The following is a 15,337-nucleotide window of genomic DNA, read 5'->3' on the forward strand; positions in this document are numbered from 1 at the left end:
AACCCCATGCAGCGCTACAGGCTTGGGGAAGAGTGGCTGGAAAGCTGCCTGTCGGAAAAGGACCTGGGGGTGCTGGTCGACAGCCGGCTGAACATGAGCCGGCAGTGTGCCCAGGCGGCCAAGAAGGCCCATGGCATCCTGGCCTGTATCAGAAATAGTGTGGCCAGCAGGAGTAGGGAAGTGATCATGCCCCTGTACTCGGCACTGGTGAGGCCGCACCTCGAATACTGTGTTCAGTTTTGGGCCCCTCGCTACAAGAAGGACATTGAGGTGCTGGAGCGTGTCCAGAGAAGGGCAACGAGGCTGGTGAGGGGTCTGGAGCACAAGTCTTATGAGGAGCGGCTGAGGGAACTGGGGTTGTTTGGTCTGGAGAAAAGGAGGCTGAGGGGAGACCTCATCGCTCTCTACAACTACCTGAAAGGAGGTTGTAGCGAGGTGGGGTCAGTCTCTTCTCCCAAGTAACAAGCGATAGGATGAGAGGAAACGGTCTCAAGTTGCGCCAGGGGAGGTTTAGATTGGACATGAGGAAAAATTTCTTTACTGAAAGAGTGGTGAAACATTGGAACAGGCTGCCCAGGGAAGTGGTGGAGTCCCCATCCCTGGAGGTATTTAAAAGACGTGTAGATGAGGCACTTAGGGACATGGTTTAGTGGGTGGTGGTGTTGGGTCGATGGTTGGACTCAATGATCTTAAAGGTCTTTTCCAACCTCAATGATTCTATGATTCTATTTGTATCACCCAGTATAGGGTCATCTCCCGTTAATGGTCTCATAGTGCAAAACGCTCAAATTTTGGGGTTTCCATAACTTCCCCAGCGGCTATTAACAATAAAGACCACCTGTGGTAATCGTAAGTCCCAGTTGTGGCGTGAGACATCGGCATGTCTTTTAGTCAATCCATGGGTTCGTTCAACAATACTGTTAGCCTGAGGATAATATGGTGTCTGGAACACCCATTTGATGCCTTCCCCACGAGCCCAGTCTTGCACCACTGTGGTGGTAAAATGTGACCCATTATCACTTTGAATGCACTTGGGGGTGTGTAAAATACTAAACCACTTTCTTAACGCTTGGACTGTCTGATCTCCGGTGGCGGTGCTAACGGCTGTAGCCATGGTCAGTCCTGACACCACCTCTACGCCTACCAAGATGTATTTCTTCCCATGGGATGGCCGCAAAGGACCAATATAATCAATTTGCCAGGTGCTCCAAAGAGGTGCTTGCCTTGATACGCTGGGCTGGAGCTTGATTTGGGTGGTTGGCCTTAAGCTTTATCCGACACTGTGGACAAGTCGTAAGGACTGCTTCACATATTCTCATGGACACTGGCCATCCCTGGTACTGACACTCGTAATAGAGGTCTGCTTTCCCCGAGTGGCCTCGCTTAATGTGCAGCCACACAGCCACCTGTCCCCAATCTTCCTTTTCACTATCTACTACCTTAATTTGGGCTAGGTGATCTACCTGTTGACTCCATTTTGCAGCCAGGGTCCCATTTCTTGCATGGCCTTTTTGTCGCGGATGGAGTGAGACTGCACTTCACTCGTAAGAGAGAAGCAACAATACTTTATTGATAGAAAACAGTGAGTTAAAGTGTGAATTAACAAAGTTAAATGGTAAATGTGACAGTGAACAAGATGCGATGGCAAGGTACACTTGATTATTTACTACATAGAGGACAGGGTCAGACATTACTGTCAGGGAGACCCTCCCGTTGAGTCATGAGGTTCAGAAAGGACCCCCTTGCTTTCTAAACTTCTCAGAGAGGAGTTTAGGTGCGGCTGGATCCAACCCTAGTCCCAGTCTTGGTCAACGGTTTATGTCTAAAGGATTATATATGCGCAATCAATCCTTTATATCACTTAGGTAAGATTTCAAAGTTTAGCATGCTATCAGTCACTTCCCGAGGATCTGTAGCAGCAAGGAATCTCTCAACCTCGAGGAGTAACCTTGAGAGGCGTCCCTACTCCAGGGGAGATCCTGGCATGCAGCCCGCTGCCGTGCAGGAGAGCTCAAAGGGCTCTTGGGCTGCTCACTATCTATAGGGGTAAGATGATTGACTCAGTCATATTTACATACCACAATATGGTATTCTCACAATAACCAAGGGCTGTTGTGTTGTTATCTGGCTCCCGAATCCACTTCGTTAATGGACGAAGTATCACCATCAGCATCCATTAACGCCTGCCCCTGGTAGTTATCGCTTAAGCAGCGTTACAGGAGATAAAGGTCAGGTTGGGCGGGGGAGCACACCATCATGCTTTTACCCATCCCACCTTTAGGGGTCGTGATCTGCCTATTTCTAACAATCGCTGCTGGTCTCCAGCTCTCCAGACTTTTGTACAGCCTACTTCCCATTGATTGGATTCCCATTGGCATATCCACTCTGTGGCACCCTTATAGGTTGCGTAGGAATCAGTGTACATTATGGCAGCGCCATTCTCTGCTGCCAGCAGGAGGGTGCGCCACTCCCCTACCTGTGTGCTACCTTCCCTCTCTTCTGTAATTGTTTTCCCGGTACCAATTTCCAATGCCGCTGCTTTATATTGTGACTTACATCCCACTCAGTGGGCAGGTGCATCTGTGAACCACACTCCTTGTGTACCTGAGCCTGCGGTCAGTTCAGGCGCCTTTTTGATCGGGGAAGGTTTATAGGGTTGGCCCAGCAAAACCGGATCCGGATTCAGAGGTTGTTGGAGCTTAGAGGCTTTGACCGGGCCCTCTCTTAATGACAGTAACTGACTAACTCCCTCTGGATAGGCATACCACTTCCATGTTGTGGCCTTCTGGGCCACTCCCTCAGGAGGGGGTGATCCCTTGAGAATTGAATTTAGCAGAGGAAAAGGGCCTTGTACTATAATGTCTTGCGAAGTACGTAACCTCTCCACCTCCTTAACTGCCCTGGTAAGTGAGAGGAGTCCCTTCTCCCACTCTGAGTACCGTTGTTCAGCCTCCTTGAATGAGGTAGAAGAGACTAATAAAGGTCTAGCCGGCCCCCTCGGTCCCTTTTGGAATATACCACACTAGGAGGCATGTTCTGCGAACCCCCATTCTACAGGTTCTTGTGAGTGTAGTGGGCCTAGCCTCCGATAGGTCTTAAGTTCATCCTTTAGGACATTAAGGGCCTCTGTGTGTCGTGGAGTCCAATCCCATTCCTTATTCTTTCGGAGCAAGTCATATAAAGGGCGAGCATTCACCGAAAACCCCGGTGTATGTTTTCTCCAATAGCCCACTGTACCCAACAGTGGCTGTAATTCTGTCTTATTGCCTGGAGTTTGCCCTGCCTCAATAGCTGCTAGAGTGTCATCGGGCACCGCAACGGCTCCAGCTATCCACCAGGCTCCTAGGAATTTCATTTCCTGCCCGGGACCTTGACATTTGGAAGGTGGAATGTCTAGCCCATTTTTAGTCAACTCGTTCCAGGTGGCTTCAGCCACTTGCCCTACCTGTTCTTTATTATCTCCACCAACTGGGACGTCGTCTACGTACTGATATATGTGGATGCCTGACGGCACCTCCACTGTGTCGGGGAGTTTGGCCAAGGCATTGTGGGCAACAGCGGGGGAGTGTTTGTATCCTTGTGGGAGTCGATTAAAGGTGTATCGCGTCCCTTCCCAAGTAAAGGCAAACTGAGGCTTATCCTCTTCTCCTAGTGGGATCATGAAAAACATACCCTTGACATCCAGGGTGGCCATCCACGGGTGGGCAGCTGCCTGTATTGCTGTTACTATGGAGGTTAGACTTGGGACGGCAGCCGTTAGCAGCGGGGTATTATTGTTTCACCTTCGCCAGTCAATCGTTAGGCACCACCGCCCATCTGGCTTTACGAACTGGCCAGACTGGAGAATTATAGGGGGAGCGTGTGCGACTTATGATCTGTCTCTTCTCGAGGTCGCTAATTACCTCTGAAATGCCCCGTTCAGCTGCAGTTGGTAGCGGATATTGAGAAATGCAGGTTACTTTAGATTGCGGTAGTGCGGGAGCAAGCTGCAGGGTCCTAACATGGACGGCCTCTGCTCCTCTATCTCCAAAACTCCACACGTTGCCGTTAGGTAAACACCACCGCTTACCCGCTAATACATCAAATCCCAATATATATTTCCCTTATAAAGGCTTACAGCGACCTCCACGGCCATCATCCGCTTTTCTCCAGGTAGCCAAAGTTGAGTCTGAGCTATGGGACATTTTTCTGCTGCAGCCATCACCCCTATTATGTTTATAGTCTTTCTTGATGGTTTAATTCCTAACTCATCGGCTTGTTGCTTATTTAGAACACTAATTGGGGCCCCTGTATCAGTTAAGAACTCTAAACTTATGCACTTCAGACCCACGGGGGTACGTATATAAGGTTCCTTGTCAGCGGACCATTGGCAGGAATTCACCATGTGGAGTGGGCGGCCCGAACCCCAAACCGCGGCTTCCAGTTTTTTAACTCATTCAGTTCCCCTCACGGGGACGCGAAAGGGTTAATTGTGTCTGTGCTATTGTGAGGGAGGGTGGTTGCCGGTGTTTTCCCTTGATCTTTGGTTTTCCCCTCAAGCAATTCCACCAGTTTCTGGCTGTGGTCGGTGGGCTGCCCGTGCAGCATCGCCCGGGGTACTCCCAGCGCTAAGGCTTTTCGCCAAAGGTCGTTTCTTCCCGGATCGTGGGCTCCAGCCCATCTATCTCAGGGAGGTGCGGGCTCCCTGTGGGGAGGCCATCCGGGGTGGGGGTTTCGGCTGGCTTGTCGAACCCTCCTATTCCCGCCCGGCCGTGCCACTGCCTGGATCAGTCCACCCCCTCTCACGCCCGTGAGGGACTATGTCGGGACTATGTCGTGTAACGTCTCTGCCCAAGTCAGCACGTGCGCGGGCGGATTCTGAGGGTTTTGCCAATTATGGTCTATGGCCCTCTGGATCCTTTCCCCAAGAGACTGAACATGTATTTTTAAGGCGTCCGGCAGCCCTCTAATGAGAGGTCTAAGGTGGCTGGGGTCCACCAGCGCAGCCATCGGCACCCCCTGCCGCCCCCTCTCATACATTGCCTGGATACAAGCAGCTTTTTGTACTCCTCCCGCTAACTCCGACAGTCCTTTTACTCGGATGGTAACAGGCTCCCCTCGCTCTTTGGAGTCCACACCCCCAGCCCAATAAGCCACTCGGGACGTGATCGACTGGTCGCCTGCCGGCCCGTCACTCAGAAACACTCCGGGTCCCCAAAATCCTCTAGCCTCGTCCTCACTCAACAGTATCCGATCCCCCCCATTAAAGAGACACGACACAACACTTGGTTTCTGTTTCTCCCGGTCTATGTGAAAACCTGGCTTGTAATTCACTGAGCTCAGGTCCCGTAGAGGGGGTGGTACGGACAGCGGTTCAGGGGTTCCTGCCCCACAAGACCCGTGTGCCTCTCTTTTAATAAGAGGTTGCACTTCTTTTCCCTCCAACTCCTCCGTTTCCTCTGAACTATTTTCATCAGGGTCTCCCCAGATGTCCCCATCCCAATCCTCGGGATCTGCGCCCGCAGAGGGGCAGATCCATTTGTTTTTGGATTTGGACAACAGTGGGGGGTCTTTTCGCTTGTGCTAGCATGATCTCAATTTCTTGTTCTAACAGACACGTCTGCTCTCTTTCTCTTTCCAGTTCTCCTTTTAAACAATCGATTTCTAACTGCTTCTTTAAATTGTTCTTTTCTAATATTCCGGAATAATTATAATGATCTTGCGCTTGAATTAGACAGGCACCCAGGATGGCACACATGGTCCCTTTACGTTCACCATTTCGATTATTTCCGCGGCATTGTTCTACTGTCTCTGCGACTGCTGCTGGGTCAGACTACTTCTCCTTTGCCCATTTCATACCTGGGGGAGAACGGCTAATAACTCCTCTATTGAAACCATCCTGCCGACGACGCCAATTTGATTTTGTGAGCCTCCGCGACAGTGGGTCCGTGCAGCTGTGTGAGCGGGGCAAGCATGCTATGTAAGCGCTTTCCACTGTCCCATGTCATATCCGAGGTCAGGAGGGTCTCGCCAGACTCCATGGCATGGGTAATGACGTGATCCAGTGATTGGGTTAGCAGCCCTGCAGAGAGAGGGTGCAAGCCTCTCTTGCCTCTACATATGTGAAATGGCTGGGCGTGAACGGAGAGATGGTGGAGGAGGACTGTTGCAAGTGGGGGCGCAAAAATGAGATTAATGGCTATCGATGTGTTCAAGCGTTTGGCTATATGACATATGGCAAACCAAAGCTTAATCACAATCCAAACAAAAATTATTAATAGGATAATTAATATTACAATAGTAAGAGCGTTTGTTAATTTTTTTTTTCAAATTTAGAATGGTATCCAGCTAAACAGACCAGAAAGTGATTTGATGTAATGGATGTAAAAGGTCAGAAATGTTATCATGGACGTCGTGTTTGATTTGTTGAAATTTGTTAACGTCGGTGCAACAGGTGGTATGAACCAATGCACAGACACCTCTTTGTTGCAGGGGAAGCAGAGCAAGTACTAGATGATTTTGTTCTACTATCAAAGCTGAAGAACAAATTTCTTGTTGCAGGGCTAAAATGGCATCCACTGTGCGATTGTATACAGCTTTTAGTCTCACTCACTCTCTTCAAGGAGGTTTTTGTGCTCGGGGCAGATTCCCTCTTTCCCTGTGCTCCGGCAACAAGACACAAGTTGAAGCGCGGCACGTGCTGCACAGCGCTGCACGCCCTGCTCCCGGCACCCCTGGGACACCCATCCTGCTGCTCCCTGCTCTAAGGGTGCTCTGCCTTTCCCATGCTTCCCCAGGAGTGGGTGAAGAGGACGCTGACTACCACAGCCTGGCTGCCTGTGCACGCCCAGTAGATCCTCCGGCAGGCGATCCGGGGCCAGATTAGCCATCGGGGGAACCAAATTCCCCAAGGACAGAAAGAAAGAGTGGGGAAGGGGTGCTGCAAGAGGGGAAGGGGCACGTGAAGCCTCCAGCCCTCATTTTCAAGCCCGACATAAGCCCAGAGCTGGCTGGAGCAGGGCTGGAGCCAGGCTGGGAAGCGCAGCACTTGCCCTCCACACTGCCTTCCCTCTGTCCAGGAGATTGGCTGCTTCAGGAGGAAGGAGCTGCTGTACTTTGCACAGGACCTGCACTTGGTCGGGCACATCAGCGTAAATTTTGGGCAGCCAGGGCCAACAGCAGCCCTGACACCACCGGGACCAGCTACCGCAAGTAGCTCTTGCTCTTGCTTCTGGAGCAGCAGCAGCATGTTTGCCGGGACACAGACAGCCTGAGCGGAGCCTGGACCTCCCCATACACCCCACCAGAGACATACACACACCCAGACACCCTGACATCCTCCACATGAAGGCCACTTCCCACCCCAGCTGGCCAGCACCATGGGCTGCCTACCTTCTTGAAGTTTGATGCTGACGAATCCCATCTTGTTCTTCTGGATGTGTTTCAGGAGGAAAGTGTCCTTGGCCAGGTTCTTGTTGGAGAGGTAGAACTGCACCTGGGACACAATCCTCCGGACCAGCTGCGGGTCAGGGATGGAGCAGTTGCAGTCCAACAGATCAGCCCCCCCAAAGCATTGCTCACATTGTAGAAGCTCCTGGCAGAGCAGCAGGGACACAGGCGTGAGTTCGTGGCCTTCAGGATAGGCAATAGTCACAGATGCATTTGCCACGTGGCACAAGGAGGCTGCAGATGCAGCTTGTCAGTGAGGGGCAGCCGCAACCCAGGCAGCTTATGGTCCCCGCTCAGCTCGGCTGAATCAACTTCTTCTTTTTCCCCGTATTGGGTTTATACAGCAAGGTTTTGGTAGCGGGGCAGGGGGCAGGCTACAGGGGTAGGTTCTGTGAGAAAAAGCTAGAAGCTTCCCCCATGTCCAACAGAGCAAATTTCAGCCAGCTCCAAGACAGACCTGACGCTGGCCAAAGCTGAGCCCATCAGCAACCGTGTTAGCACCTCTGTGATAAAATATTTAAGAAGGGATAAAAACTGCTGGGCAAGAGCAGCTGGGAGAGATGAGGGCGAGTATGTGAGAGGAACAACTGTGCAGACAGCAAGGTCAGTGAAGAAGGAGGGGGAGGAGGTGCTCCAGGTGCCAGAGCAGATTCCCCTGCAGCCCGTGGTGAAGACCATGGTGAGGCAGGCTGTCCCCCTGCAGCCCATGGAGGTCCATGGTGGAGCAGATACCCACCTGCAGCCCATGGAGGACCCCACGCCGGAGCAGATGGATGCCCAAAGGAGGCTGTGACCCTGTGGAGAGTCTGCGCTAGAGCAGGCTCCTGGCAGGACCTGTGGCCCTGTGGAGAGTTGCCCACGCGGGAGCAGGTCTTCTGGCAGGACCCACACTAGAGCAGTCCACTCCGGAAAGACTGCACCCTGTGGAAAGGACGCATGCTGGAGCAGTTTGTGAGGAAGGGCTCACATTGGAGAAGTTCGCGGACGACTGTCTCCCATGGGTGGGACCCCACGCTGGAGCAGGGGAAGAGCGTGAGGAGGAAGGAGCGGCAGAGACAACGTGCGATGAACCGACCGCAACCCCCATTCCCCGTCCCCCTGCACTGCTTGGGAGGAGATAGAGAAGTCGGGAGTGAAGTTGAGCCCAGGAAGAAGAGAGGGGTGGGGGGAAGGTGTTTTAAGATTTGTTCTTATTTCTCACTATCCTACTCTGATTTGATTGGCAATAAATTGAATTAATTCCCCCAAGACAAGTCTGTTTTGTCCGTGATGGTATTTGGTAAGTGATCTCCCTGTCCTTATCTTGACCTACGAACCTTTCGTCATATTTTCTCCCCCGTGTCCAGCTGAGGAGGCGGGAGACAGAGCGGCTTGGTGGGCACATGGCGGCCAGCCACAGTCAACCCACCACAGTGTGCCATTATGATGGCTTGGATTGTTTTTGAAAAGACATGTACTCCAAATGTACAGAACAGGGCGCAAGGACCCGAGCGATCCTTTTAGTCTTACATTCCTATTCAAGCACCACCTGTTTGTATGGTTTGACTTTTACACTGAACTACAGATTTGCCCCTAATATTTCTGCCTTTGAGCGACAGCAGATTGTTTGGAGACTCGGCTTGAAAGATACTACCTCATTCTTCACTCATTTGTTCCGTTATGTTTCCTGTGGCTCACACTGTTAAAATTGTGCGTTACATTTCCCTTTATGGGTTTGCAACGTCGATGTACAGTCATGGGGTCTTGCTCTAACTTTGACTGCCAGACCAAAAGCCCTGGAACATAGGCAGTCTTGACTTCGTCTTGGTACTGGGATCAAGTTTCCTTCAGCCTCCTCTTCAATTAATGAAAAATTTTATTTCCTACCCAGGAAATTCTAGTACTGTAAAATCCTGTGCATGGGAGCTCCCTGCATGATAATACAGGAGATTACTATCCTGCTAGAAACACTTAGCAGCTGCTCTCATAGGAGAGAGGAACCTCTTCCAAAGTTGAAATCAGATTTTTCACTTTAATGAAATTTAGCTCTCTTTACTATGTCTGCTGTGGCATCCACAGCAGTGTGATATAGGAAGGCTCCTGCTATAGAACAGGCAACAGTCGTCTTCTCTAGAGAATTCAGAGCACATAAAAACATAAAGGGAAAGGCAGAGCAGGCTCTGTGCTCAGTAGGTAAAGCCCCATTCTAACTCTTTTAACTTCTCAAGTTACAGGAGTAGGAATAGCAAGGGAGGCAGCTGGGCAAAAAAGTACCTGGCTTTTGGTTGTCATCTTTGCTCCTTGTGTTGATGAACAAGGAGCAGATTTTGTGCCTAGCTGGCAATTTTCATTGAGGTTATTCTGGTCTGGGCTGATAAGAGATGTACGCTTTCCAACCCACTGGACAGCTTCTCACAGTGCTGTTGTGCAAAAACACAGAGTATACATTGTAAAACTGTAAGAGAGCATCCTCTGAACCTAATGGGAATGATGCTGTATTGCTACTGGCCATACTGCCAGTTCCACTGGGAAACAAACTCCTTGGGGAGCACTGTGGACACGATTCTTCAATATAGCTGAAAGTACACAGCATTCAGAGCATGTCCTCTGCTCTAGATACTCTCCACTGAAGTCTTCACTACTTCTCCTCAGGCAACGTGTCCTTCTCTGGCCTCAGTTTCCTCTACAAATTAAACAACCTTGGAGCATTCCCATTTTTCAGTTTCTTGCCTCACCTGGCCAGAACTCTCACTTTCCCTTTACTTCTGCAGTCTCCTCCTGCTCTCCCGACTCATCCTCTATTGTGTTTAGATTACACCAGATTACAAAGACATAATCCTCCCTTGATGAGGATCTGGCTTTGAATTCTTAGGGCTCGTGAGTCTGAATTTAATGCAGTGCCCTCTCTTTTGTCACTAATATAACCTGATTTTCAAAAGATATCAAAAGACAATACATGATTTATAACAGCAATTTTCCCTCTTGCATGACTCACCTGTTGTGGATATCCTGTCCAGCACTCTCTGTGGTCCCAAAGCCAAGGCTTCTGGAAAGAAAATGCAACATGAATGTGAGAATGCCAGAGGAATTCTTCTTTTATCAACTGCGAAACTCCTTTAGTTTGTTACTACTACAGACTTTTTGCATTTTATTACAGGCAGAGCTGGTCGCACTGTCTGGAATTCAGTTGCCAAGAGATTTCCACTACAAGAACTTGCAGTTGCTTGTGACATTGCCGATTTGTGGCTATTGCGCTGAAATTTCACATGCTGTTTAGCTCAGTTCCAAATAAAACAGCTCAGAGAAGATTTCTACCAACTTGTTGCAGCCTTCTACAAGTTTGGGTGGTGATGGTTATGTTTTGAATATATTAAAATATTCTTACAACTGTTTCATTAAGAATCCCTATGATTTGGACAACAATACTTAAACGTGGTAAGAAGGCTGAAAACTTGTGTGTCAGGAACGTGGTTTTTCCTCTAACGGTGAGGATCATGCTTCAGTCTGTTAAGTAATGAACCTCTGAAAAGATCCTACTTTGTTCACACTTCATAGAAAAATGGTAGTTTAGAACTTGGCAGCTTTGAAACTTTCATAGAAACATGGCAACTGAAGTCCCCAAAAGTTCTTCCAGCATGGAGCTGTGCCCAGATTTGATCAGAGCAAGCACGTCCTAGAGCATACAGTGATGGAACATATTCTATGTCACATCTGTAAGGGTAATTTTCTCTAACAGTTCTACAAGGCTCCAGATATCAGAGCTAAGAGCAAGACGACAACATTTCTCCTTCTCTCACTGAGCACCTGCTGGTGCATGAGCAATATGGAAGGGAAGCAGGAAGCAGTAGTTTTTGCGAGCAGTGGTAATTAGGAGTAGACACAGCCTCCTCCTGGCTGGGAGTGGGGTTGGGAGTAGGATTTACAGCAAATACAGGTACAGAACCAGGAGAGATGTGTGACAGAGAATCAGAGAGGACAAAGCAAAAACTCTGAAACAACTATGGCACACTGTGTTACCTAAACTAGAAAGGAGCCCCAGATCCCCGAATGTCATCATTCCTCTACTCTCAGCAAGTAAAGGTGTTTTCTGGTGGCCTATTGTGAGATAACTTTCCATTGCTATTTCACTGAGTCATGGGGCAGAGGTTTTTGCCACCAGCCTAAAGCTACTCATACAGAATTTAAACATTTGCTTTTTTCTAAAGAAAGAAGGGTGTTTCACAAAAACAAATGCATGTTAAAATACTACTCAGATTACAAAGTAAACACGCAAAAGTCAGGAAATGTCACATGCAAATACACCGTCACATTAATTCTTTGTCCTTCTTTTTAATGTAGTCATTTTGGTACAATTTTAGATAACAGAGTAACATGCTATTTGCTGCAGGATCTAGAGCTGTTGCCCATAGGACAGATGCCTCCTTTTTTTGTGAAAACTGGAAGATGTGTACTGAATAAAGAAAAGACTTTCATGAAAAGTGAAGATGATCTTTCATTCCTAGAATGGTCAGATAACATGCAGAAGAACAGGATTTTGCCCCTTCTGTTGCCACAGGGCTCTTGTACTATGCTAAGCAGGTCATCCATACAAACACGCATAGTTGGCCTCAAAGAATAGCCTTCTATTTTGATGTTCAGATCCACAAAACACTGCAGTTGGGATTTAGACACCTTCTCTCCTCTGCTGGGTCATCCTGTAATCCTCATACTCCTAGGGTACCTTATACTGACTTTCAAGTCAGAATATAAGTCCAAAAGTTCTTCACTTGTTATGAAGAACTTGTTATGAGCAGTTACAACCATAGTTTGTGCCTGCTGTCTTGGGATCTGCAGGTTTTCCATTACTTAACCCCTCAGAAGATGCTGGTGTAGAAGACTTTTGCAAAGCTCACCTAAGGAATCGGACTCAGCAAAAGAGCCAGAGGAACATTTAAAACACAGCCACAGGATGACCGGTGCCCCTTGTCCCAGCTCAGCGAACACAGCTCAGTGATTAGAGCATATGCATGGTTACCTCTTCTGCCTCAAAGATTCAAACCTGTATCATTGTCCTGGTTTCGGCAGGGATAGAGTTAATTTCCTTTCTAGTAGCTGGTACAGTGTTTTGGATTTAGGATGAGAACAAAGTTGATAACACACCGGTGTTTTAGTTGTTGCTAGGTAATGCTTACACTAGCCAAGGACTTTTCAGCTTCCCATGCTCTACTGACTGAGGAGGCTGGAGGTGCACAAGAAGCTGGGAGGGGGCACAGCCAAACTGGCCAAAGGGACATTCCATACCATGTGACGTCATGCTCAGTACATAAACTGGGAAAAGCTGGCCGGGGGGGCCGCTGCTCGGGGACTGGCTGGGCATCGGTCAGCGGGTGGTGAGCAATTGTGCTGTGCATCACTTGTTTTGTGTATTATTATTATTATTATCATATTATTATTATCATTTTATTTCAATTATTAAACTGTTTTTATCTCAACCCACGAGTCTTTCTAACTTGTGCTCTTCCAATTCTCTCCCCCATCCCACCGGGTGGGGGGGAGTGAGCGAGCGGCTGTGTGGTGCTTAATTGCTGACTGAGATTAAACCACGACAATCATTCAAGTCTCAGTCTTCTGTTGAGGCAGTTCTGTTTATATCAAGAGAACTCATTATTTATCAAATCAGAGAAAAGGCAGAGGCATGAGCCTGAACCTCTCACACCTTGGGTAAGGAAAAGAAAATTAATAAATTATTAAATTGCAGTCCATGCTCCAAAGGAAGCCTGAGTTTTTTACCTTAAACAGGTATTGGATACAACACACAAACAGGCCCTGCAGCTTCCATCTCAGGTAAGTGTTCTATCTCCTGCCCCACAGAAATTTATTTTTACCCAGTCCTAATTGTCTTCTGCTTTGCCAGAAGAAGAGGAAACCTCTTGGTTTTGAGTTGGAGTTTTTAAAATAAGCATGGTCCAATATGTTTGTGGTCTCATTAAGTGTGCTGTGCAGAGGATACACACTGACCTGGTGGGAAAACCTCTATAAGAAGGTCTGAAAGGACATGTTTGACAACAAAATCTGCCATTCTTGCAGGCACTGGCTAGGTAGAACAGCAGGTGGCACTGCTGGTGTACTCACATCGTACAGGACAGCAAATCCAGTGAAGAAAGAAGTAAAATGTAAACCTCCAGCTACAAACAAACAAAGCAAAGTACGTTAGAATCCCATTCATTAACCACCAAGCTGCAATTCTGTGTATCAATCACACTCATTCAAAGAATGACACTATTAAGGCAAAGACATACACTAATATGTTCAAGGTTTGCCCAGATGATAACAGGAGTGGCTCTTTCATAGAATGATAGAATAGTTTGGGTTGGAAGGGACCTCTAAAGGCCATCTAGTCCAACCCCCCTGCCGTGGGCAGCGACATCTTCAACTAGATCAGGTTGCTCAGAGCCCCGTCCAACCTGACCTGGAATGGTTCCAGGGATGGGGCATCCACCACCTCTCTGGGCAACCTGTGACAGTGTTTCACCACCCTCAGCATAAAAAATTTCTTCCTTGTATCTAGTCTAAATCTACCCCCCTTTAGTTTAAAGCCATTCCCCCTTGTCCTGTCGCAACAGGCCCTGCTAAAAAGTTTGCCCCCATCTTTTTCATAAACCCCCTTTAAGTACTGACAGGCTGCAAGAAGGTCTCCCCGAAGCCTTCTCTTCTCCAGGCTGAACAACCCCAACTCTCTCAGCCTTTCCTCATAGCAGAGGTGTTCCATCCCCCTGATCATTTTCCTGGCCCTCTTCTGGACCCGCTCCAACAGGTCCGTGTCTTTCTTATGCTGAGGACCCCAGAGCTGGACGCAGTGCTGCAGGGGGGTCTCACCAGAGCAGAGCAGAGGGGCAGAATCCCCTCCCTCGACCTGCTGGCCACGCTGCTTTGGATGCAGCCCAGGATACGGTTGGCCTTCTGGGCTGCCAGCGCACATTGCTGGCTCATGTCCAGCTTTTCGTCCACCAGTACCCCAAGTCCTTCTCGGCAGGGCTGCTCTCCATCCCTTCATCCCCCAGCCTGTATTGATACTGGGGGTTGCCCCAACCCCGGGGCAGGACCTTGCACTTGGCCTTGTTAAACCTCATGAGGTTCACACAGGCCCACTTCTCCAGCTTGTCCAGGTCCCTCTGGATGGCATCCCGTCCCTCCAGCATGCCGACTGCACCACTCAGCTTGGTGTCATCTGCAAACTTGCTGAGGGTGCACTCGAACCCACTGTCTATGTCATTGCATGTCACTAGCACATTCAACAGACTTCACAAAGAGCAATTCTTCTGCTTTAGAGATGGCAGAAAATACAAGAATCCCGCTGACTAAAATCACTCAGATAGTCATCCCAAGCCTTCCCAGCACTAGCAGATGCATTTGTGAAAGTCAAACAATGCCAATCTCCCCCCCTAGGCTTTTGGAGATTAGGCATGCTAAATTCATTATCATGTAAAGTAATTAATTACTGTCATGTTTGGTCTCAGTCAAGAGCTGGTAATGATTTACCCACATTAAACCCACACAGAGGTACATGAACTGTTTGCCAAGTTCAGTGGACAGAGGCAGGTCACACTGAATATACACACAAATAGTAAGGAATGAGGGGAATTTCTCCCCAACAGAATAAACAAGTTGTTAATAAACTAAACACAGGAAATCTTCAAAGGAGTAAAACTGTCTAAACCAGTCCTTGAATTTCCAAAAATCTCCGTAACAAATCAGAAGTAACTACATTTTGAGAGAGAGAGAGACTCCACCTGTCAATGAAACCCCCAGGAGCTCCAAGAGAGACAAACTGTACAAAGCTACTACATCACATTGGAAAGATTCTTTCTACATGGTGACAGAGGGCAGGTGGAAGGACACCGTCCTTGGTAAATTGAGTCAGAAAAGAATTTACTGTTTACTATCTACTGTT

At 48.5% G+C, this 15,337-nt stretch overlaps 1 long non-coding RNA gene across 2 annotated transcripts in view; it reads right to left on the reverse strand.

Annotated features, from left to right (window-relative positions):
• Window positions 1–1,553: 1,553 nt before the first annotated feature.
• The window catches only part of LOC143170839 (uncharacterized), a 38,417-nt gene continuing 24,633 nt past the window's right edge, over window positions 1,554–15,337 (reverse strand). For both annotated transcript variants that reach the window (XR_012997107.1, XR_012997106.1), the window contains 4 exons: window positions 13,519–13,571; window positions 10,403–10,453; window positions 9,682–9,827; window positions 1,554–8,349 (listed from right to left, as the gene is read on the reverse strand). This is a non-coding gene — a long non-coding RNA (uncharacterized LOC143170839). The remainder of the gene's footprint in view (window positions 8,350–9,681; window positions 9,828–10,402; window positions 10,454–13,518; window positions 13,572–15,337) is intronic.

The sequence above is a fragment of the Aptenodytes patagonicus genome, chromosome 25 (genome assembly GCF_965638725.1).
Source record: "Aptenodytes patagonicus chromosome 25, bAptPat1.pri.cur, whole genome shotgun sequence".
NCBI classification, from domain to species: Eukaryota; Metazoa; Chordata; class Aves; order Sphenisciformes; family Spheniscidae; genus Aptenodytes; species Aptenodytes patagonicus.